Source organism: Anolis sagrei, chromosome 3 (genome assembly GCF_037176765.1).
Source record: "Anolis sagrei isolate rAnoSag1 chromosome 3, rAnoSag1.mat, whole genome shotgun sequence".
In the NCBI taxonomy this organism is placed as follows: domain Eukaryota; kingdom Metazoa; phylum Chordata; class Lepidosauria; order Squamata; family Dactyloidae; genus Anolis; species Anolis sagrei.
The window spans coordinates 124,359,054-124,383,415 of NC_090023.1; positions in this window are offsets into that span (position 1 = coordinate 124,359,054).

A 24,362-nucleotide genomic window follows, 5' to 3' on the forward strand; every position below is an offset into this window, starting at 1 on the left:
GGTGTCTGGAGTGAGACGAAGAAAGAAATAATCACTAGGTGAATGAATGGACAAATAAACCCCTGCAGTCTCAATCTTGCTCATGCTGAGACTTTGTCATACCCATCACCAATTCCTGCTGCTACTCTTGTTCCTCTTTAACCCCCTACTGTTGGCCTATACTAAATTGACCCTGTCTTGGACTGATCATCACTCTTCACACTCAGAAAAGAAATTGTTGCTCTTCGGTAAAAATGCAGGCTTCATACAGAGCTTACTGCACATTCATATTACAACAATTCAAAGTAGAATTTGTACATATGTTAGAATTGTGTGTGAAGTGTTAAAAAAATCACAGAACAGCTGGTCTCCTTTTGTGAATATATCAAATATATTTTGCAAATGAACCCAAGAGTTGATCATGATACTTTGAGGCTGGAGACAGAGCAAAAATGAACATGTTGTCCCCTGATCACCAAAATAAGTTATAGAGGGCCCCAAATCAAGCAATTTTCATATACAAGGCAGAAAAAACTACAAGCTTCCTCCATTGTCCACCATTCATAGCAATACAACTGTAATGTAAGAAGTAAAAAAAATTGACATCTTCTCGTGGCACTCAAAATTTGCTGTCTTAGGCACTTGCCTCAGTTCTCATAATGACAATGCTGACCTTTACTGAACTACAACCATATTTTACTATCTCTATTTAATAGAGGTTGTTTATTAATTTTATATGTCTGGTTTTATCTATTGTGTTATTAATTTGATATGTTGTTATATTGTATTTTATACAGTTTGTCATAGCACCGTCGTGTGTTATCTTGTAAGACGCCCTGGGTCCCTAAGGAAGATGGAGGCATGTTATAAATAAAAGATTTTGTTATTATTATTAATATTATTATTATTACTATTATTATTATTATTAGTGGGGTTTTTTTGGTAAAACATTTTGGCTTGTTTGCGTAGCATAAATCATAATCCAAACGTTTGGACATTATTCAGAACTCTTCACCTTTGTTTGTTTATATGTTTTTATGAACCAAAATAAACAGGTTCTATGCACTTGCAGACATATATCTCAACAAGCTAGGATACCTGGCTTATTGTTACCTATAAATGTAGACAACATATAACATCTTTGTTTTAGATGAAATTACCTTCGGCCCTTGTTTCTTTTCTCTGTATTCACAATTTCTTCTTAGTTACACATGTTAAAAGTAATAACATCATCCCTTCATTGTTCATTTTCTCATCAGATGCTACACAACACATGTAGCTAAGTTTCATTATACCTGCCACACTTAGCATTTGTCAGATGTTGAATTATTTAGCTAAAAATCATTGTAGAAGTCAGCTGCTAGAACATTCTGCCAATTGGATTTAACAATTGCTAAGTGGAATAAAAAGAAAACAAAGATATTTTCCAGAACAGGAATGCAAATACATGACCTCTGACCATGTATTTGACATTCAGCACCGCAACACTGTAAAAATGTAATTTAAAAAGTGTAAATCCTTCCTATTTTCCATGAAGTAGGAAAGAGGAACTTGCTTGTCAGAGAAGGAAAACAGTGAACAAACAACTCTTTTTAAATGGCTTAACTAATGAGAATCACAATTAAAACCTCAACATGTGTTGCTGTCTCAAGAGGTTAAAGAAGAATCGGTTTAGCATGTATTTTTCAGAGCATGGAAATGTTTATGAGAAAAAAGCAGTGATATGATAGCTTCAGCATTGCTTTATTATCAAAAGGCTTTTGTGGCTTGTTACTAGTGTCTGGTTTGTTAATATGTTATAAATATGGGAGTTGAAAAATGAAAATAAATAATGGTCCAAATTTTGTTGGGAATTTACTGTAGTTAAGGTACTGCAAAATTAAACCCATTATGATGTTGCTAATCCCTATTTATTGGAAAGCAGCTGCTGTGATTAATGGGGCTCTATTCCCCTGTCACACAGGAAGCAGCTGACTGAGGATCTGTCAGCAATCCAAAATATGACAGGATGCCTGTCACAATTCTCTCTGACACCGGAGATCCCTTGCAGAGGGAAGTTGGGACCTTCAACCAACTGCTTTCCGATTGAGTAATAGATGCCCATTGGTTATTATTATTATTATTATTATTATTATTATTATTATTAATCGTGTCAGGAGTGAATTGAGAAACTGCAAGTCGCTTTTCGTATGAGAGAATTGGCCGTTTGCAAGGACGTTGCCCAGGGGATGCCCGGATGATTTGATTTTTTTTAATCATCCTTGTGGGAGGCTTCTCTCATGTCCCTGCATGAGGAGCTGGAGCTGATAGAGGGAGCTCATTCGCCTCTCCCCGGGATTTGAACCTGCAACCTGTCAGTCTTCAGTCCTGCCAGCACAGGGGTTTAACCCACTGTGCCACCGGGGGTGGTTATTGCCTCTTGGTAAATGGAGATTAGAGTATGTATTATTTATTTATTTATGATTTTTCTATCCCACCTTCTCGAACCTGAAGGTGACTCAAGGTGGCTTACAACCAGGCAGCAATTCAATGCCTAACAATATACAATTAACAGAATTAAAAATACATTCTATATACCATACAATACAAATGCCTTCATTGTTAGGCTAATTGTCCATAAATTGTTGTTTGAGACGTTCCAATGCTTACTTCTGTCTAATACTATTTTTGACTGTTGCATTAGATTCTGAAGGGTTGTTCAAATAGCCATGTTTTTACTTTTTCCAGAAGGTCAAGAGGGTGAGGCTGATCTAATATCCCTGGGGAGGATGTACCACATCCAAGATGTCACCACTGAGAAGGCCCTGTCTCTGTTCCCACCAGTCATGCCTGCAAAGAAGGCAGGACCAAGAGCAGGCCCTCTCCGGATGATTTTGAATTCTTAGTTGGTTCATAGCGAGAGATATGTTCAGGCAGGTAAGTTGGGCCAGAACCATTTTAAGCTTTATAGGCTAAAGTCAGCACTTTGAATTGTGTCGTGTAGCAAACTGGCAGCCAGTAAAGTTGGCGTAACAGAGGGGTTGTATACTCCCTGAACGTCACTCTGGTGATCAATCTGGCTGCCACTTGTTGGACCATTTTAAGCTTCCAACAGTTTTCAAAGGCAACTCCATGTAGAGAGCATTGCAGTGGTCTATACAGAATGTAACTAGAACGTGGACCACCATGGTCAAGCCAGACTTCCCAAAGTACAGGTGCAGTTGGTGCATAAGTTTTAATTGTGCAAATGCTCTCCTGGCCACCACCAAGTCATGGGGTTCCAGGCTCAGCGATGAGTCCAGGAAAACACCCAAGCTGTGTACATTTGTGTAAATGTAAGACTGTCTAGGTTATTCACCCCAGGCAACACAAATATGAACACATTTTCCAGAACTACAAAAATATTTAAAAGTGTACAATTATGGACAAAAGATTATCAGAACAACTCTCCAGCAAATAATGATTTTAAAAGCAAAGAAACATTGTTCATTATGCCAAGGGGAGTTGGGAGACTTGGCATAATTAATTCTTGTTAACATGCTTAAGAAGTGGGTTGTTGTAGGTTTTCAGGCTGTGTGGCCTGAAAATCTTTTGTTCTCTCCGACATTTTGCCTGCATCTATGGCAGCCTTCGACAATACATGCTTAAGAAGGTCAAACTTCAGCTTTGTTGTTCAAAAAAGTCAACCACATCAAAACTGTTGTTGATTATATACTTTCAAATTCTAGGATATTAGGTGTGTCTTTTGCAGAGGGGTGAAATTGTAATAGTATTTTCATTGCTACATGAATTCATGAATTCTTCAATTTTGGACAATAAAATCACTCTGGGTATTTTAAAGTTGCAGATGTATGCACACCTACTAAGAAATAAGTCCCACACTACACAGTAAGGAGTCGTCATAGGCAGGCATGTAGCCGGGGGGGGGGGGGGGGGGTTGGGGGGCTTCAGCCCCCCCCCCCCCCGAAATTCTCATGGTGGTTCGCAAAAAGGCCTTACTGGTGCATTATTTAAACTGTTATGTTTATTCATATCATGATCTGATCACCATACTTAATATATCCCATATGCATGGGGGTATTGGGGTAATGATACAAAAGGTTTGCTAGGCTAGACCCTCTTTCACTCAGACTCAGCCCCCCCCCCCGAAACTCAGCCCCCCCCAGCCCCCCCTGAACATTTTTAGCCCCCCCCCCCAAAAAAAAAAACGAAATCCTGGCTACGGGCCTGGTCATAGGAGATCCCTTGTGAATATGATTGTCTTCCAAAGGTAGAGTCTTGGCAGATGATTAATCAATGACTGTGAAGACCTATTCTGGATCCACATGGTCTTTCACATTGATGACATACATTTCAGGTAGTCAAACTAAATGAATGGATTTTTGAATATATATCCAGCAGTCAGGCACTTCAACTTCTTCCCCTTAAATCTAAATACAGAGACTGTCAATGCAGAATGGGGAACTTGTGGTTACATACATTCAAAATAACATTTAGAAATATTTCCAGTTGAAGTAATAAACTTCTGTATGTAGCACTTCAGATTGCCAAGTTAGGATTTTCAACTGTCAAAAGCAAACACTACTCAAAAATATATCTCAAATCTTTTTGAATATAAGAAAATAGCAGGTCTATAGGCAAGGGTTTCTAGTTTATTATCCTACATTACATATTAACCCCTGTTTTTGTCCACTGCTGTCATTAGGCAGAATGAAGGAGCTCTCTCAGACAGCTGAAAGGGAAAGTCATGAAATGACTAAAAAATATTATATGTATTGTCGAAGGCTTTCATGACCGGAATCACTGGGTTGTTGTAAGTTTTTTTCAGGCTATATGGCCATGTTCTAGAGGCATTCTCTCCTGGCGTTTCGCCTGCATCTATGGCAAGCATCCTCAGAGGTAGTGTAGTCTGTTGGAACTAGGAAAAGGGTTTATATATCTGTAAAATGACCAGGGTAGGACAAAGAACTCTTGTCTGTTGGAGCTAGGTGCAAATGTTTCAACTGACCACCTTGATTAGCATTTGATGGCCTGGCAGTGTCTGGGGAAATCTTTTGTTGAGAGGTGATTAGATGTCCTTGTTTGTTCCCTCTCTGTTGTGTTGCTGTTGTAATTTTAGAGGTTGTTTTTAATACTGGTAGCCAGATTTTGTTCATTTTTATGGTTTCCTCCTTTCTGTTGAAATTGTCCACATGCTTGTGGATTTAAAACATTAGTTTTAAAATATGGCTCAGTCACAGGCACACCATTTCAGTAAGTCATTAATTCAGCATAGTAGTTAATCAGCACTTCTCTGGGCCTAAAACCATTATTGTTGACAACACAGAGAAATTTCAAGCAGACACATACACAGCTTTCAGCAATAATCTTTTATTTCCATTACATCCAGTGAAGCATTCCATCCTTCCAAACGAAGGGTTTAAAATACTTTTTGGGGTCTTGTATTTATTTGTTCATGTATTCATTCAACTATACAATCTCATATTTATACCAACATGGAAATTGTCTACAGTTCACAATTTTGCACTTCTGATGGAGATGATGTCAAGGACATGTACTCCAGCCTGCTCAATATCGGTCTCCTCCTTATGGTGGGGATCTATGAAACATGTGTAACCATGTCGAGTTGAATGTGGTTGTAAATCTCTGTATGCAAAGAAAAAGCATTAAATTACTCTTTCTATTCAGTGAAGGATCAGAACCACAGACATGCACAAGGAGGTGGGCTAGCAGGCAGGTGTGCCCCACACTTAGCATATTGTGTGAATAGTGCAGATAGCTCACATACCCATGCTCCTTGAACTATAGAAATTTTCCTGGAACATTTGTCACTGAGAGCAAGCTGTACTATAAAGAAGAGAAATGAATAGGCTAACTGTATCATTATGAAAAGAAATGTACAATGCTAGCCTACATCCAATTGCTAGTTTCAACTAGGAGCAGATCCACTTATTCAAAGTGTTGAATGATAAATCAATACTAATGTAAGTCAAATGAATCCAAACGGGTTATTCTGATTGGAACGAGTAATTGAATCTAAACAATGTTTTTCTTTCTCTTCCCTCTACATCTTTTATTACAAAAAAACCCCAAAAAACCCTGATTCAGAAGTCAGGACTACAAACATGTCAGTTCAATTCTATATTGTCAGAATATCCATTTGTAACAGCACCATATTATTTCACATTTTTTAAAAAATTACCATTAATTTAATATCATGATTTATCCCCAACTTTTAAAAAGCCCTTTTGCAGCATCCTTTCTGTCATTGCTTGGCTTTGAGTTTCTGGTTTCTGTGTCTGCTAGTCCCTCTAGGCAGTAACTATGGAAGAAAAATAACAGAAGAGAGACAACATCCTTGGAGGAAAACCTCCTCCTGTGAAGGCGTAACCTTTCATATATTACTTGAACGTGAGTATCTTCAGATGAAGGTTACTTTTGGATTTCGTTCACTGAACTGACATTGAAACTTTCCAGAGGTAACTATAGTCTGTCCTCAAAAGTTCTTGAAGATTCAAGTCCTGGTTCACAAGAGGAGATTCTGTGAGTCACGTTCACAGCATGAACTGGAGAGTAAAAGATTTCCCTCAACTGTTGCTATCCTTCAAATAGCTGTGAAAGAAGGCTGAAGAGAAACCTGACAGCCCTGTTATTAATTCTTCTCATATAAGAATCCCAGCTAAAGCAATAATATCTCAAGAACACAGCACTGTATCATATTTTATTGAAATACCATTGGTTATTTATATAGTTTTCCTATGCATAAATTTGTTTTATACCCTTTTGTGTCTGATTTCTGGAAAAGGCCTACTGAGTAAGTTGATGCTGACTTAGTAAACCCTTGACATCTCCATATGGTTTCATTTATGAGGAACAGACAGACAAAATAGGCATCTGTTGGAAGTAAGAGGCATCATGCTTGTATAAAAATGATTTCTTTTTCTACCCTAAGAGAAAAAAAATAGAATTTTTCCTTTTTACCTTATTAGAGCATTGTGAGAAATTATTCCTGCTTATCCCATAAACTCGTATTGCATTACCCGTGCTGCATTTTGCATAGTATGAATATCAATATCCCATAGGAGATTTGTAGGTGCAAATTTATATGAGGGCGAGGAGAATAAGTTCCCTTTAAGCATAAGCAAAAATGAAATACAACATGTGGTTATACATATGAAAGACAAAACTAGTGGATAGAAGTAGGATTGGACATGTCCAGAACAGAGAGCAGGTAATATCCCAACCTCAATTGTACCTCTTTACCTTTTTTCTATAGACAGATATATCTTTTCAGTCACCATTCAGCTTTATTTAGAAACAGAGAAGATTGTATTCAGGTGACCCAGTTTTTATAGAAAAATCCATTATTTCAATATTTTGTGGACTAATTTGGCTGCACCCAAAGCTTACAACACATCACTAAATTCCTTGAGGACTAGGCAAGAAGATATTTAGCCACCCCTCACTTCCTTTTGAACTATATTCCTCTTTCTTTGGACACAAGAGAGAGTACATGGCCCTCCTAAAACCTTCTGGGAGCTGTAATTCATGATTGAAATTCAATATAAAACTTTACATCTTCATAACTGGAGTTACATGTACGAGAAATACGACTGAACAGTTTTGCAAGTTTCACATTCACTTACAGGCTGCTGCAACACTACTATATATGGACATCCATTGCAAATACTAATACAAAATGCCCCAGTGAGCACCAAGAAATATCCCGCTGTGCATCAGAAGGACCCAAATATCATTGCAGCACACTTTGCAATATCCCCTTCCTCTTTTTCTTTCTCTTCCCAATTCATTAATAGGATTTTATTGCATCTCTGCAACAAAAATTATACAATGTAGACCAGGCAATGTAGACCAGTCCTCCAGGTGTTTTGGACTTCAATTTCCATGATTCCTTACAACTTATTGTCTGTTCGGAGTTGTGGGAGTTGAAGTCCAAAACACCTGGAGGGCCATGCCTGATATAGACCATGATATCTCTTTTTTAAAAATATTGCATCCTCGATGTACTATTTAACATGAAGAATACATTTCTTTTCAAAAGCAAAAGTAAACTTTTAGCGGTTTCAGAATTTTTAAGGAGCAAAAAATGTCTTTGGTTTGTGTTGCAACAGCTTTAAGTTTATGGAAGAGATATGGCTCATATAGCCCACCAGAACATACTGTAGTACAACTACTAACATCAGTCTCACTGTTTGTATTGCCTACCACATCTAGAGGAATACCAATTTCCCACACTTGGTAAAGATGACACTAAACAGAAATATTATTGTATGTCTCCAGAACAACTCATACTAAAGGCAGGGTTTTGTTTGTGAAATGTATTCAAGGTACATCATTGTCCTCCTTTTAGGTTAAGAGATTGTGACTTGCCTAAAGTCACCCACTGAGTTTCCTTGTGAGTAGAGGGTCCAATAAGACACCAAGGCTTTTTACAGAAGGTGACAGACGTAGTGTCTCACCATCCAGGGTAGGCAGCTGGATCTCCCTCCCACCCGGACAGCTCAGCCAAAGGATCTCCATCTTCGCTGGATTCACCCTCAATCTGCTGTCACGCAACCATCCAGTAACGGCCTCAAGGGACTGATGGAAATTTTCGGGTACAGAGTCCGTCCGGCCCTCCATCCTCAGAATGAGCTGTCATCAGCGTACTGGTGGCACTCAAGCCCAAAGCTCCGCACCAGTCGGGCAAGCGGTCGCATATAGATGTTAAATAATAGAGGAGAGAGAATAGCTCCCTGCGGGACCCCGCAAGTTAGCGGAGATCTCTCGGAAACCATCCCTCCCCTCACCACACACTATCCCCGATTCTGGAGGAAGGAGGACACCCATTTAAGGGATATCCCCCTAACCCCAGTCATGGCTAGGAGGTGGGTCAATAGATTGTGATTGACTGTATCAAATGCTGCTGTGAGGTCCAATAACACAAGCAGCACTGATCCGCCTTGATCCATCTGGCAGCGAAGCTGATCTGTGATGGCAACTAGCACAGTCTCCGTCCCGTGCCTCCTATGGAAGCCGGACTGGAAGGGATCAAGTCCAACTGTGTCATTTAGGAACTGCTGCAACTGTTCCGCTGCTGCCCTCTCAACCACCTTGCTCAGAAACGGGTTTGAGACTGGGCGGTAGCTAGAGGGAACCGAACGATCTAAGTCTGGTTTCTTCAGCAGCGGAGATACCATCGCCTCTTTTAAACCCTCTGGAAAAACTCCTTGCTCAAGTGAGCTATTTATTATATTCAACAGAGGTTCACGTAATCCCTCCAGACAAGGTTTTACTAGTCAGGAGGGACACGGATCAAGGGAGCAGGTGGTCGGCCTAGTTGCAGTCATGATCCTCTATAATCAAAAACAAAGCGATACCAGTAACAAAAATATAACCCGGATTATAGCGCTACCTTATAATCCAGATTAAACTCAAAGTTAAGCAATTCACTTGAAAATTGGCACAGCACAAAAACACAGTCACAGAAGATGGAAAAATGAAGTCCCAAAATGAGGAATTGTTCAAGCAGAAAGTTATTAGAGCATAAATTCCAGAAAGCCAAAAACGTTAGTCAAACTGGTCCGTGGTCAAGCCGTTGGTTGGTAAACAAATGCTGGAACGCAGGAATCACCGAAGAACAGGAATTCAGGAACACATGAAGGACCCAAATTCCAGAGATGGCAGTACAAAGAGTTATGTCCAATAAAGACACTGTGCCTTCTGCAAAGTATCATGCAAACAGACCCCATTTTTATCTCAAAGAGTTTGATGAGCTCCCCACCCTTTCGTCATCGCTCTCAGCTGCCCCCAACCCTGCAGCTGAATCCGAGCGCCCATCCCTCCACCTTTGCCAGCATCTGCTAAGACTTAGATCCTGCCAAGAGGTCTCTGGCTGCCAATCCTCAGTGAACCCCTCAAATTCCTCACTGGAGGTGGGTTGGTTACAAATGTCCCTTATTTGTTGCACACGGGTCCAATCCAATTCCTCCTCTTCCATATCACTCCCAGACCCAGAACTCCTTTCAAACCCCAGGAAATCCTCATCCTCTGTTGGCGCACTAATATTTCCCGGATGCACTTCCTCTGCAATTCCCCTTCAGACTCCGGCTCGTGAGCAGCCCTCTTTACACCTCTGCTCTCTTCCCCATCTCGCAATCAGAGAAGCCTTGAAACATGTCAGTATCACTTGGGGCCATAATGATTTCCCTAATGCGCTTACGCTGCTGTTCTCCCTCCGACTCCTGAACAGGCCTTTTCTCCCTGCTACCAGGAGTAGCAACACTACCAACATGCTGAACTACAACACCAGGTCACAGAGAGGTGGCTGCCTTCAAGTTACATTTTGATACATATATTAGAAACAGTTTATATATTTTGTATAAGGAACAATACAGTACACAGTATACAAAAGATACAAGTTATACAAAATCATCAAATTGATACATGTTACTGATGGATTTTGAATTGGGTTTGTAGGGTACAGGTGCTGCTAGGTCACTTCCAGAACCTCTAGCGCTTCGGCATTTTGCAACTCCGTATCTCCAGAAAATATTTTAATAAAAAGAAAAAATCATTCTATTTGCTTGAAATCTCTTGCTGTACTGTAAATCTTTCGTGGGGGTCATGGTTTGAATACACATGTACATTATCTTTCTACATAGTAAAAAATCAAAGCTATGTTGAAAAAAACAGGTCAAATCAATTAACTTAATCTATAAATTTGCTTCAAATGTTAATTTTATGTATATATGCCCTGAAAAGTACTCATTCCCTTTTTAAATACTGTGCATTCTTTTTCAATACTTTTTGAACAGAATTTTAATCCAAGGTATAGCTGAGGGATTGTATAACCAGAAAATTCAGGCATTATCAAAAAGCTCATTTTTTTCAGTTACAAAGCGACATTTTTTAAAAAGATTGATTTATCATAACTTTCTGCATTGAAATGACACAAAACTGTAAGTAAAAAAGAATAACAAAGAATCTAGAGACAAATAAAGCTGAAAACATCTCTAAAATGCTTTATTTGATATTTTCTGAATATAAAAGACTATAATGGGCACAGTGCTTTCAAAATAGAAAAGGAAGTGAATTATCTACTTGAGTCCATAAATCCACAGGTACACTAAAAGTTCTACAAATAATTTCCATCAGACAATAGGGTTTTCCTCTCCAATTGCTATTTTGCCTACAGAATACAAACTTAATTTCCTCTGCTATAAAAAGTGTATTAAATTATTTTGCTCTTTTCTGTACATTCATATACTGTTCATTTCATGAGCTATTTGGACTCCAATAGTTACATTTCTGTTGGTCATCATTATTTCAAGTGGTGTTGGGCAAATAGATCCAACGATCTTACAAGGATACTCAATTATTAATATGGGTAAGTGCTATTTGGATCACCAACATTATTTTGAAGTAACAACTCAATAAAGGTGGAATAATAATAGATGCAGAAACTGCTCCCAACATATTGATAGGAATTCTTAATTACATGTCAGCCTTGATAGTTGCCCCTAGTAAACCACCAAAGGGTAGAGAAGAAATTGTTTAAGAACTGTCAATGTATAAACCAAGCATAAACCTCCAATTTGTAGTTTGATCCATTTAGATAAAAGCCACAGAAGGTTAGCAGAAGTGGGAATCATATTCCTTTTCATCAGGCCTAGTAATATAGAGAAGAGTATTCAGAATGCTTTATTCATAATAATCATAGTAGTGAATTGTTGTACTGGATCCCAGATGAAGCAATGGGAAACAATCATTAATACTTGTTTTCTTTCCTGAAACTTGATTGATCTTCTACTTTGCTATTTAATGTTCTAATCTTTGAAGGAGGTTCTTAACATAACTTTTAGACATTAGTCATGCAAAGAGTTGGAGGTATTGCTTTCTTTAATTACCAAATGTACACATTTGCCTTGAGCTGAGTTCTTGAAGTCTATACTGAATGTTGAGGCTATTTCCCCACACATATTTGAAGGAATTAGTAACATTTTCTTCTATATGATTATTTCACATTCTCACTAGCATTCATGTGATTCCCAGGCATCAGTGATATCAAATTGTGTTAATTCTACAGTGTAGCTGCTGCACCCTAAGAATATTAACAGAAATGTTTCCAATTTTTTATCAGTGAAAGTTCCAGTGTTTCTTTAAAACTTTGTACAAAATTGTCATTGCTTGAATTAGAAAAACCAACAGCCTCTTTCCAGTTCACAACCAACAGTCTCTTTCCAGCCAGCTATATTCCAGGTTACAATCTGAATAGGTCTTACTGTATCTAAATACTTAAGCCATGTCTTTGTTATTATTCTCATATATATATATATATATATATATATATATATATATATATTACTGGTGGCATCACACTGACCATTCCCCTATAGAGAAGTGGTTTTCAACCTGTGGGACCCCAGGAGTTTTGCCCTACAACTCCTAGAAATTCTAGCCAGTTTACCAGCTGTTAGGCTTTCTGGGAGATGAAGGCCAAAACATCTGGGGACTCACAGGTTGGGAACCACTGCTATAGAGTATCTACCTGTGGTTTCATTTTTTTTAAAAAAAACATATCCACTTTGATAAATCGTTCATATAGTTTTATCAGTTAGACAGCAAAAGATCTGCCTCAGCTTGTCTTTAGAAGATACAGATAAAATACAGGGAGTCCCCGAGTTACAAACATCATAGTTAAGAATGGGAGTAAGACAACAGGAGATGAGAGAAATCTACTCCTAGGAATGGAAATTCACACTTGGAAGAGTTATCATGGGGAAATGGGGTCTCCACTGAAGTTTTATCACCAATCCTCAGTTCTACAAGCCAAATTTTTCAAAATCCAATCCAAAATCCAATTATCACAGAAACAGAAAGTGAGGTGAAATCAAACACCAGAGGTGCTAATCCTTCCCTATGTTATCCAAAGTGTGTGTGTGTGTGTGTATGTATGTGTATGTGTATATATATATATATACACACACACACACACACACAGAGAGAGAGAGAGAGAGAGAGAGAGACAAAGAGAGAGAACTAGAGAGAGAGAGAGAGAGAGAGTTACACTTTAAAATGTACCTGTTCTGACTTACATACAAATTTAACTTAAGAACAAACCTCCAGAACCAATATTGTTTGTAACTTAGGGACTGCTTGTATATAGATTAAGGCTGTATTGCTAAACTAGTAATTGGCATCAATACTAAACCAGACATGCTTACATAATTTCCTTTTGCAATTCAGAGGACTGAACCATCATCCCTACAAGATTGTCTGCTCGAATTCAGATTATAAGAGCAAATAATGACAAAAAAATAGCTAAAAATGAAAGCATTATATATATGTGTGTGTGTGTGTGTGTGTGTGTATGTATATAGGAGAACCTCCTGTATGAAGGTCATGACATATTGCATTTTTAATTGTTCTTATTTTATGGTAGTGAGCATAATTTGTCATCTTCCAAATGTTATTGGATTATAACTCCCATCAGCTCTAGTGAGAAAAAGTAAATGTTGAGAGGTTATAGGGTTATATCTCACCCAGTAATATCTGGATCCTCACAAGTTGCTCGCTATCTCTTGATAAAGTTACCTTTGAAAGGCTCTCAAGGTTCAAAGGCATTTGTCTTCCACCTACATTTCCATTTTTCCTACATTTTGATGAGCTTCCAGCTCTGTCTTCACATGAGACCAATTTTAGTGGTCAAAAGTGATAGAAAACTTTAGCAAATCCTTATGTCAAGAGTGTATTTACTTTGAAGCTGGTTTCACGATGGGGATATTTTCATCAATCTTACTAAACAAATATATGCTGATTACGGTATCAAAATATCCCTTGTCGTCTCAATTTACAAGCTAGTCTAGTTTACATAAATTAGCTTTCTTGCCAAGATAAAAAAAACATATCCCCATAATTTGTTTTACATAATACATACAGATTATGACTGTGTATCCTTTAAATTATGGTGTAAATGTATCTAAATACAACAGAAATTAGAGAAGACAATTGGCTAGATTTAATATGATGATAAACAATTGTCTTGCTTGTTACTGCCGAAACTGCTTTTAGATTAGAATCTCATTTAAAATGTATGATATGATAAATGCATATAATAATTCCTCATAAATACATAAAGACATTGTGGTAGTATATCAATAATGGTCCCTAATCTCTGTGTACTGCAGGTCATTTTTGCATGTTCATACAGCAATGAAATCTGTTTTGTCTTGCTTTAACAATGGCTGACGACTAATGTCAAAATAGTATTTCCCATCTGTGGAGAACCAACTTGTGTATAGACCTTACATTGGCATAGTTATACTAGTTGACTTACTCATGGGTATACTTTAAGCCATAGCCTTCATATTTAGAAACAATAGTAATGGCTAGGCTATATAAGTTTTATATATGAGCCGTGATGACAGAACTATTTTCAAATTATTAATAATTTCATTCATGTATTCACTATTAATTAATCATTTCATTAATCACTTGTGGACCATTTGTGTGTATGTGTGTGGCAGATTTTCATGATGTCCTCTCTGTTGGTGATCACTTGGTCCTGAAACTCTCTGGCACAGTGTTTAAGATAGCTCCTTTACTAAATACGTTTAAGAGAACAGCTTATGTGGCACATTATATCCCATGCCCATCAAATTCACAATTGTCTCAAGACATTTTGTTGCTTAGTAGAGCAGCAAATGGCGCTGACCCTTGTATCAAAGGGTGCATCTATAGAGCTAATGCAGTTTGACACCACTTTCAATGCTACATAATAATGAAAGTGGTAGTTTGACAAGACACCAACACACTTTTCGGGAGAATCCTAAAGACCTTGTAAAAGTACAAATCCCTTGATTCCATAGCATTGAGCCATCACAGTTTAAGTGGTGTGAAACTACATTAATTGTACATTAATTAGCTCCAAGTCAATGTGCATAGTTCCTATAGCCAACCAAGGTGTTTTGGTTCATAAGGTGGAAAATCCTTAAACTCTTTTATGTCATCTTGAAAGTAAAATTGTAACAACTTGAACAGTTAACAATGTCTACCTTTCTATAGCATCCAAAATCTGCTGCTGAAGTGACTGCCTCACTGTATCGAAAGGTAGAGATAACTCTACCCAAACTGACCATCTAACGTCAATCCATTGTATTCAGCAGACAGACAATGGCAGCCATTTTCAATAGGGGATTACTGTAAAACCTTACCTGTTCCATTAATAATGGCAGCTTCCGTCTTTCTGCAGACAAGTATGTATTTGTAAACCCTTATTAAGGATACATAGTGATGGCATGCTAAGAAATATTAAGATGTCTACAGTTATTGAGCCCTTCCAGGAATAATTAAAGCTGACTGAAACCTACTCTATGCTTGTTTAATAAGATATTATCTACAGTGAACAGTAGAAGAGCTCTTCCAAATACATAATCCATTTTTCAAAGTCTTCATATTTATGAATGTTTCAATGATAACATGTCCTAACAAAAAAAATTCTTAATATTTTGGTTTTTGTGTCTGTTCCTAGGGTTTTTTGGGGGGCGCTGATTCAGAAAATTGCATTGAATAAACTACATCAGCTCTCATTTCAAAGATGTGGTTATCATTATTTTCTTTGGGCAGGAAAATGGCAAATGGTAGATGGCATATGTTTTGTAGCCCAAAAACTAAAGCTGACAGGGGGAAGCTGGTGCCATTTTTGAAATCTGCAGGTCAAATATGCCAAACATTTGAAACACTAGCATGTATGTTGTCTAGCACAGATAAGTGAGACATACCCATTCATCAATAATGCAAAGTATGAGGAGTTAGGCCACACAAAATGTCCCCTGAGCCATGGTTGGTTTCACAAAACAAAAGCAGTAGTAGTCCAATTTTCTTCAAGTTGAGTCGGATGGTGACATCATGTATAGTTTAAAGAAGAAATGTAACAACTCAATAAGCATATCAGTATGGGTTGTATAAGGGAATTCTTTTTAGTCAGTATTTATATATGTATGTCTGTGTTTTGGGGGCGGTATAATAATCCAATAGCAATAACTCTTTTTTGGATATTCCCTTCCTCTACCCTCCATCAAATATACATTTTTATGACCAACTTTGCATTTGTCCATTTCGGGAGCAGTTCTCTCTTTGATTTTTTTTCAGTCAGATTTGTTCAGAACTTTTTATACTGGAACAGTCAGTTCTAAAGCTGGCAAAATCCTTTGCAGACTTGTAAATCTTTCAAAAGATGTTATCCAATTACCCTTCATGGTCCACCGGATTCTGCAGCATGACTATTCCTTTCTGTGTGAGGAATTAAGTGTTCATGAAAGGTTAGGAGCCAATGGAGTTGAAAAGCAAGGCTCTGTGTTTCACCTCCTCTCCCCTCCCTCCACAATATCAGAACTTCTGCCTCTGTAGAAAGACATAATACAGGAATCTTCAAAGACATTTGCATCTGATCAATGGTAATGATGGGGTACTTGTTGAAACAAAGAACCTCACAGGACTGAGGCATATTTGTTTAGTTATTCATTGAGATTTGTGTACTAACTTTCAGTTTAGAAATTACCAAGAATGTCTACAGAATAAACAAAAGTAAGGCTACATTTCCCCTCTCATATAATGTAATTTGAAACTATTTTATGGTGGTCAGTGTAGACTTATATAGTGCAGTTCAATGCAATTACACTTCATTATATGAATATACACTGACCATATGTGCAGTATCAAACTGCATTATATAGAATGCAGATGGGGCCTCAAAGGCTATTGCATTAGGCAACCCCACCACCACCAAAATACAACAAGCAATAGCCAAGTAAAAACAATAGTAAAGAGATCCAGTGTCAACAATACATTACGCTTCATAAATCTTTGTTGGGTCAACTTTGATTCCCTTTTGAGGTTAGAGAGGGCGAGGTATAAATGTAGTAAATAAATAAATAAACTTTTCCTAGCACTGTAGTAATATGTGCCAGAAAAAAAATCTGATGAAAAAATATCTGATGAAAAAATACAGGAGAGTCACAACAGAGATGTTCACCTTTGGTGCCATCTTTGATGCATTAGCCTCTCTAATACAAATCCTATACTGAATCTATACTCCAGAATTATAGCAGCATGACATCATATTAACTACCATTGTTCAATGGAATTTCTGGGATTTGTAGTTTTGTGAAATATTTTCCCTTACATCTCAGAGAGCTCTGGTGCCTCATCAAACTTCAAATCCCAGGATCCCATAGAATGGAAGTAATGAAACGAAATACGCTTCAGGTCCAGGATCTCTATAAACCAGTGTGTACTTTGAGATCTGCTGGGGAGGACCTTCTCTTGGTCCCACTTCCATCTCAAGCATGGTTGGTGGTGACAAGAGAGAGGGCCTTCTCAGTGATGCCCCCCCGCCCCGGCTTTGGAATGCCCTCCCCAGAGAGATTAGATAAGCCCCCATTTTCCAAGAGGTTCGAACAAATTTGAAGACTTGGCTCTTCAAACAGGCCTTTGACCTTGTTTAGGAATCCTTACCAATTATATTTGAGGACTAGTATTTATTTCACCTCACACTTTATACACTGATGCTGATTGAAACTTGCTTATATTTGCAGCTACTGTTGCATTTTATTGATTTTTAACTAGTGGGATTTTATTATTTTATGTAGTTTGCTATTGTTATTATGATATATTTTGCACTTATTCTATGTTATGCGTTTTCACCTTGAGTTATTTTGTGAGCCGCCCGAGTCTCTCTGGGGAGATGGTGGTGGGGTAGAAATAAAGTATTATTATTATTATTCAGTTCTTGTGGGTTTTTTCGGGCTATATGGCCATGTTCTAGAGGCATTTCTCCTGACGTTTCGCCTGCATCTATGGCAAGCATCCTCAGAGGTGAGGATCTCACCTCTGAGGATGCTTGCCATAGATGCAGATGAAACGTCAGGAGAAATGCCTCTAGAACATGGCCATATAGCCCGAAAAAACCCACAAGAACTGAGTGATTCCAGCCATGAAAGCCTTCGACAATACATTATTATTATTATTATTATTATTATTATTATTATTATATTGGAGCCCCAGGTGGGGCAGTGGGTTAAACCCCTGTGCTGGCAGGACTGAAGACCAACAGGTCGCAGGTTCGAATCCGGGGAGAGTGTGAATGAGCTCTCTCTATCAGCTCCAGCTTCTCATGCGGAGACCTGAGAGAAGCCTCCCGCAAGGATGGTAACACATCAAAACATCTGGGCATCCTCTGGGCAACGTCCTTGCAGACAGCCAATTCTCTCACACCAGAAGTGACTTGTAGTTTCTCAAGTCATTCCTGACATGACAAAAAAATATTAAATTAAACTGATATCCAATGGCTATAATTTTATAGTGTGGGTGGTCTATTAGAAAGCAGAGCAAAAAAACCACTGAACACTGCCATAGAATCTGCCCTCACTCCAGGAAGAACTACCTAAACAACATGCCTTGATTTCTAACCCAGACTGCCTGTCTGAAAGGATCCCAAGAGCAATGCAAGCTTCCAAGAAGTCTAGTAAATATTAACCAAGTTTCATTCTCCCTGGGTCTCTTTATCATTAATTCAGCTATCACACTGTTTCTATGGAAAGTGGCCCTCAACCCATATAATCAATCTCATCCAAAAGAGCATGGAGATGAATCTAACTCTTGTGCCTAAGTAGCTTGGCCAATGAAACAGATATAATAAGCAAGACCAACATGTTACTGTGTGGAAAGGGTTCTGTTCAAACTGGCAACCAGCGGTGCCCTTTACCAGAAAACGCCACTGCATTCCTTTTTCACCTGGTCAGTTTTTCATTTGTACACTATTTTACAGGTCATAAAGAAACTGGAGCTTGTATGAGAAAATTGAAAAAAAAGTATGAGGAAACCTGCTACCCCTCAATTCTGCCTTGGTTAGACCACACCTGGAATACTGTGTCCAATTCTGGGCACCACAATTGAAAGGAGATGTTGATAAGCTAGAATATGTCCAGAGGAGGGCAAATAAAATGATCAAGGGACTGGAGAACAAGCCCTCTGAGGAGTGACTTAAAGAGCTGGCCATGTTTAGCCTGAAAAAGAAAAGGCTGAGAGGAGACATTATAACCATGTATAAGTATGTGAAGTCACAGGGAGAAGGGAGCAAGCTTGTTTTCTGCTGCCCTGGAGACTAGGACGTGGAACAATGGCTTCAAACTACAAGAAAGGAGATTCCATCTGAACATTAGGAAGAACTTCCTCACTGTGAGAGGTGTTCAGCAGTGGAACTCTCTGCGGTGGAGGTGCCTTCTTTGGAGGCTTTTAAACAGAGGCTGGATGGCCAGCTGTCAGGGGTGCTTTGAATACAATTTTCCTGCTTCTTGGCAGGGGGTTGGACTGGATGACCCATGAGGTCTCTTCCAACTCTATGATTTTAAAACTGAGCAAAAACTGCATTTATATTTGCATTAAGAAAAACAGATTCTCAGAAGCTGTATTTAGAGAAATTCATTTGTAGGATAAAAAAACTGGTGATCTTGTAGGCAAGACTTTGATATGTGATGGCCTTTCCTGTTCAAATATTCATACAACTTTCAGCCTTACAAACAGGATTTACTTCATAAATCTTGTTGTTGCAAAGAGCATATTGCTGTAACCCATTTGCACATGGGTGAAAATTAATTCAAAATGATAGAAAAAAGAAGAGAAAGACAGGAATTTATCATAGCCCAATGCTTCAGAAAAATCACAAAATGCTTCTACATCAAGATATTTTGAAAAAGAATAAAAATGTTCTAAAAGCCTTGCCGAGTAAAAAGCAGGATGACTGCAGCATGAGTATTTGGAGGCAAGTACTTTTGTTTTTATTTATTCATCTAGATATTTTATATCCTTTTCTTTAAAGCTTCCTCAAAGTGTTCGACAGACATTAACATGTGCCAAAGTATGTGTGTGTGTATCCTTGATAGAGTGGTGTATTTTTTCACTATTTGCTGAAATACATTTCTTGTCATTCTGTGCTGTTGTTTTGCCTTTAGAAGAGATACTTGAATTGAAAATACTTGGGTTTAAACACTAGCAAAATATAACAATCACAATCAAAGTTTTGGATTTTTATTCTAACAAGGTTTTTGTTGTATTATCCTAACATGTATTTGGACTGAAATATATTCAGCCCAGTCTTTCCTAGGACCTTATCAAACACAGTCTTATCTGCTTCTCTCCATTTTCAGGCACTGGAAAAATGGAGTCTCATGGAAGCCATACTTCAATCCACAGCCATTTCTGGTGGCTGGCCATAGAAATATTGATAGCACCTGAAAATGGAGAGATGTTCCAGAAAACAGGGAGGAAGCAGGGAAAACATGGGAAACAATGGGGAATGATGTGGGATGGGAGGCCATCCCAGAAGACAAGGAAAGATGGTAAGGAATGAAGGAGTACAATTCACTCTACTTTCTCCTACTTTCCCACTGGCTGTCTGATCAGGTTGTGTGAGATAGCTGCATAAAAATTGGTTGGGAGACAGTAGTTGGGATATTGAACTAGGTCTCTAGGTTCAAATCCCTATCCATGGAAGTAAACTTGGTATCCTTGGATAAGTCACACAGGAAGGAAAGAAATGGAAAACTTCCTCTGGAAAAAAAACCTTGCTAAGAAAACCCTTAGATAGAGTTGACTTGAAAGCACATAACTATAAATGACAGAATGGTTCTGGAAATTGCTTGCATGATAACAATAGTATTGATGATACGACATAAATTATAACGCGATATTAGCTATCCTCTAGTTTCCCAAGCAATTACAAGAGTTAACTATGTGGCTAAAATTGTATGGTATGAGAGAGGAGAGATTTCTCTGTATTACAGCTCCCAGAATCACCCAATCTGCCTCCAGGAGTTGTGATACAGAAAAATAACTGTGCCTAAGTTTGTGAGAGGGTGTTCATGTCTTTGTAGTATTTGATTTAATTGAAAATCTTCAAGATAAATATGAATTTGAAAGCAAATACACTCCTAAAAATAGATTGCAGATCTATGGGGATGTTGGCATACATAGCTATTGCCCAAATATATCTAGGAGTAGCAGTACACATTTCGTCACATTATCAGCTGGTTTTCAGCTGAAAATGTAGTAATGCAAGCCATCATAGATATTATGGGTGAAAAATGCCCTTCTCTACAGTTAGCTCTTCCCAGTTAGCTCTTTTTTGAAAGTCCTTGCAATTTTGTTGTTTATTCATACAGTTGCTTCCAGCTCTTCATGACCTAATGGACTATCCCATGCCAGAGCTCCCTGTCAGCCATCTCTAAACCCAGCTCATGCAAAGTCAAGCCAGTCACTTCAAGGATAACATCCATCCATCTTGCCCTTGGTCGGCCTCTCTTTCTTTGTCCTTCCATTTTCCCCAGCATGATTGTTTTCTCCAGGCAATCCTGTCTTCTCATTATGCAGCCATCTTTGCATACTGTAGAAGGACATGACTGAGAGACCAAGGACTTTATTACACTTTATTTACTTTATTTGTATACCACTGTTCTCAGCCCTTAGGCGACTCACGGCGGTTAACAACAAGAACAGCAATACTACAACAACACGGTATATAAAAAGCAATTAACATCATAAACACATTAACAGTTAACAACAATAACCATCCACTGACGTCTCATAACTAAAAACATGATCCAGATTCATCATCCATTGTTCCATTCCTATGTTCATTACAATCATTGCACTGTCTATTCAAACGCCTGTTCGAATAACCAGGTTTTCAACTTTTTCCAGTATACCATTAATGATGGAGCCGATCTAATGTCCGCGGGGAGGACGTTCCACAGCCGAGGGGCCACCACCGAGAAGGCCCTATCTCTCGTCCCCGCCAGACGTGCTTGTGAAGCAGGAGGGATCGAGAGCAGGGCCTCCCCGGATGATCTCAAAGCCCTAGTGGGTTTATAGGCAGAGATGCGATCAGATAGGTAAGTTGGGCCGGAACCGTTTAGGGTTTTAAAGGCCAACGCCAGCACTTTGAATTGAGCCCGGTAGCAAATTGGTAGCCAGTGGAGCTGGCGCAACAGGGGGGTTGTATGCTCCCTGCGCTCCGCTCCTGTTAGAATCACGGCTGCTGATCGTTGGACCAATTGGAGTTTCCGAGCCGTCTTCAAAGGCAACCCCACGTAGAGAGCGTTGCAGTAGTCTAGTCGGGATGTAACCAGAGCATGAACCACCGTGGCCAAGTCAAACTTCCCAAGGTACGGGCGCAGCTGGCGCACAAGCTTTAACTGTGCAAATGCTCCCCTGGTCACCGCTGAAACCTGGGGTTCCAGGCTCAGCGATGAGTCCAGGATCACACCCAAGCTGCGAACCTGCGTCTTCAGGGGGAGTGTGACCCCATCCAACACAGGCTGTAACCCTATGCCCTGTTCAGCCTTGCGACTGACCAGAAGTACCTCTGTCTTGTCTGGATTCAATTTCAATTTGTTCACCCTCACCCAGACCATTACAGCGGCCAGGCACCGGTTCAGGACCTCGACAGCCTCCTTAGTAGCAGGTGGAAAGGAGTGACAGAGTTGGACATCATCTGCGTACAGATGACACCGTACCCCGAAACTCTGGATGATCTCTCCCAGCGGCTTCATGTAGATGTTAAACAACATGGGAGACAATAATGAGCCCTGTGGAACCCCACAAGACAAAGGTTGTGGGGTTGAACAGGTGTCTCCCAGTAACACCTTCTGGGATCGGCCCTCCAGGAATGACCGGAGCCACTGTAAAACAGTACCTCCAAGTCCCATCCCCGCGAGGTGTTCCAGAAGTATTACACCACAGACATACTCTCTTTGATAGCAGATACATGCCAGGTTGAGCACCTTTGATATCATATCTCTTTTCAATCACATAGTTATGCCAATTCATCAGTTTGTGATTTTATGATCATATATCTGCATATGCTCATGTTCCCCATCTTTTCACACTAGCTCTGTTTCTGCATTTTTTTTAATATACCAATTTTGTGATTTTAGCTTTGAACCCCTTCCCCCCCCCAAAAAAAAAAAACACACATAACTATATAAAAATAAATGAAAAACAGCTAGGGAATAGTATGGGGGAGAGGAGAATCCTGTCCCCTGTTGTCACTTCACTGCTGGCATGTCGGCAGCTGGACCAAAGGTGATGGTCCAGCTGCAATGCAAGTTTGCCTCTCTTGTGAGATAGAATCCTGATTCTTTTTGAGGTGAAATACAAGAAATAACTAATCAAGGGTTGTGTTCAGAACTGAAACCAAACAAAGGGTCTAAACTTTTTGCTCTTACTACCATATGGCTAGGGTCGGGACAAGGTCAGAAACTGTCAAGAATCCTCTCCTGAGTCATTATTCTAGAAAGATTTAATTTTAAAAGGCTTAGGGGAGAAATAGTACCTTTTGTACACATAACACTTGCTCATATTAATTAAGAAAAAAGTTGTTACAAACATCTCTCAAAAAGGCAAAAGAATAGTGCTGTGTAACAAGAATGTGTGTCAGGAAGCAGAGGTGCCAAATGTGTCACACCAGCAAGCTATTTAGCCATGTTTGCACTCTACAGACTTTAATATACCATATTGTAGCCATTTTAACCTTATGTTTGAATGAACTTTTATGGATTTTTTAAAAGAATCCAATTTTTTGTTTCTCTTGAAGTATCTGAAATTATGATTCATAATTATAATTAACTCTGTAATCCATTGTTAAATTTTATATGATTTAGTTTTTATTACATTGAGGTGAAATACAGTCAAATTTGGAAAATGTAAAGAAACATTTCAGCTGTAAGTCACGCTCATCCATCTGCTTCATTTTAAGCTCTCCAGAAAGCTCAGGCTGATTGTATTTCTCTGTTCATGTTTCATTGTAACTGGAGAGTACCTTATAATCAGCCGGACTAAGAGCTTCTATAGCATTCTTTTAATGAGCAAAATAATTTTATGCACTCAAATTGTTTATTCACACAACAGTCTTGTGAGTCACTCACTCCAGTCAAGGTGGCAATATTAACAGTGGGTGTGTGAGTTACAATTTTTCTTCAGCCTGATTGCTATTACTCTGTAAAAAATAAATAAAGGTTTCCCCTAGTAGTGTCCGACTCTGGGGGGAAGTGTTGATCGCCATTTCTAAGCCAAAGACCCAGCGTTGTCCATTGATGCCTCCAAGGTCATGTGGCCAGCATGACTGTATGGAGTTCCACTACCTTCTTGCCAGAGTGGTACCTATTGATCTACTCACATTCGCATGTTTTCAAATTGCTAGGTTGGCAGAAGCTGGGGTTAACAGCGAGAGCTCATCCTGCTCCTCGAATTCAAACCAACAACCTTTCGGTCAGCAAGTTCAGCAGCTCAGCGGTTTAATCTGATGCATCACTGTTGAAAATCTAATTTTTATCCTTCTTTAACTT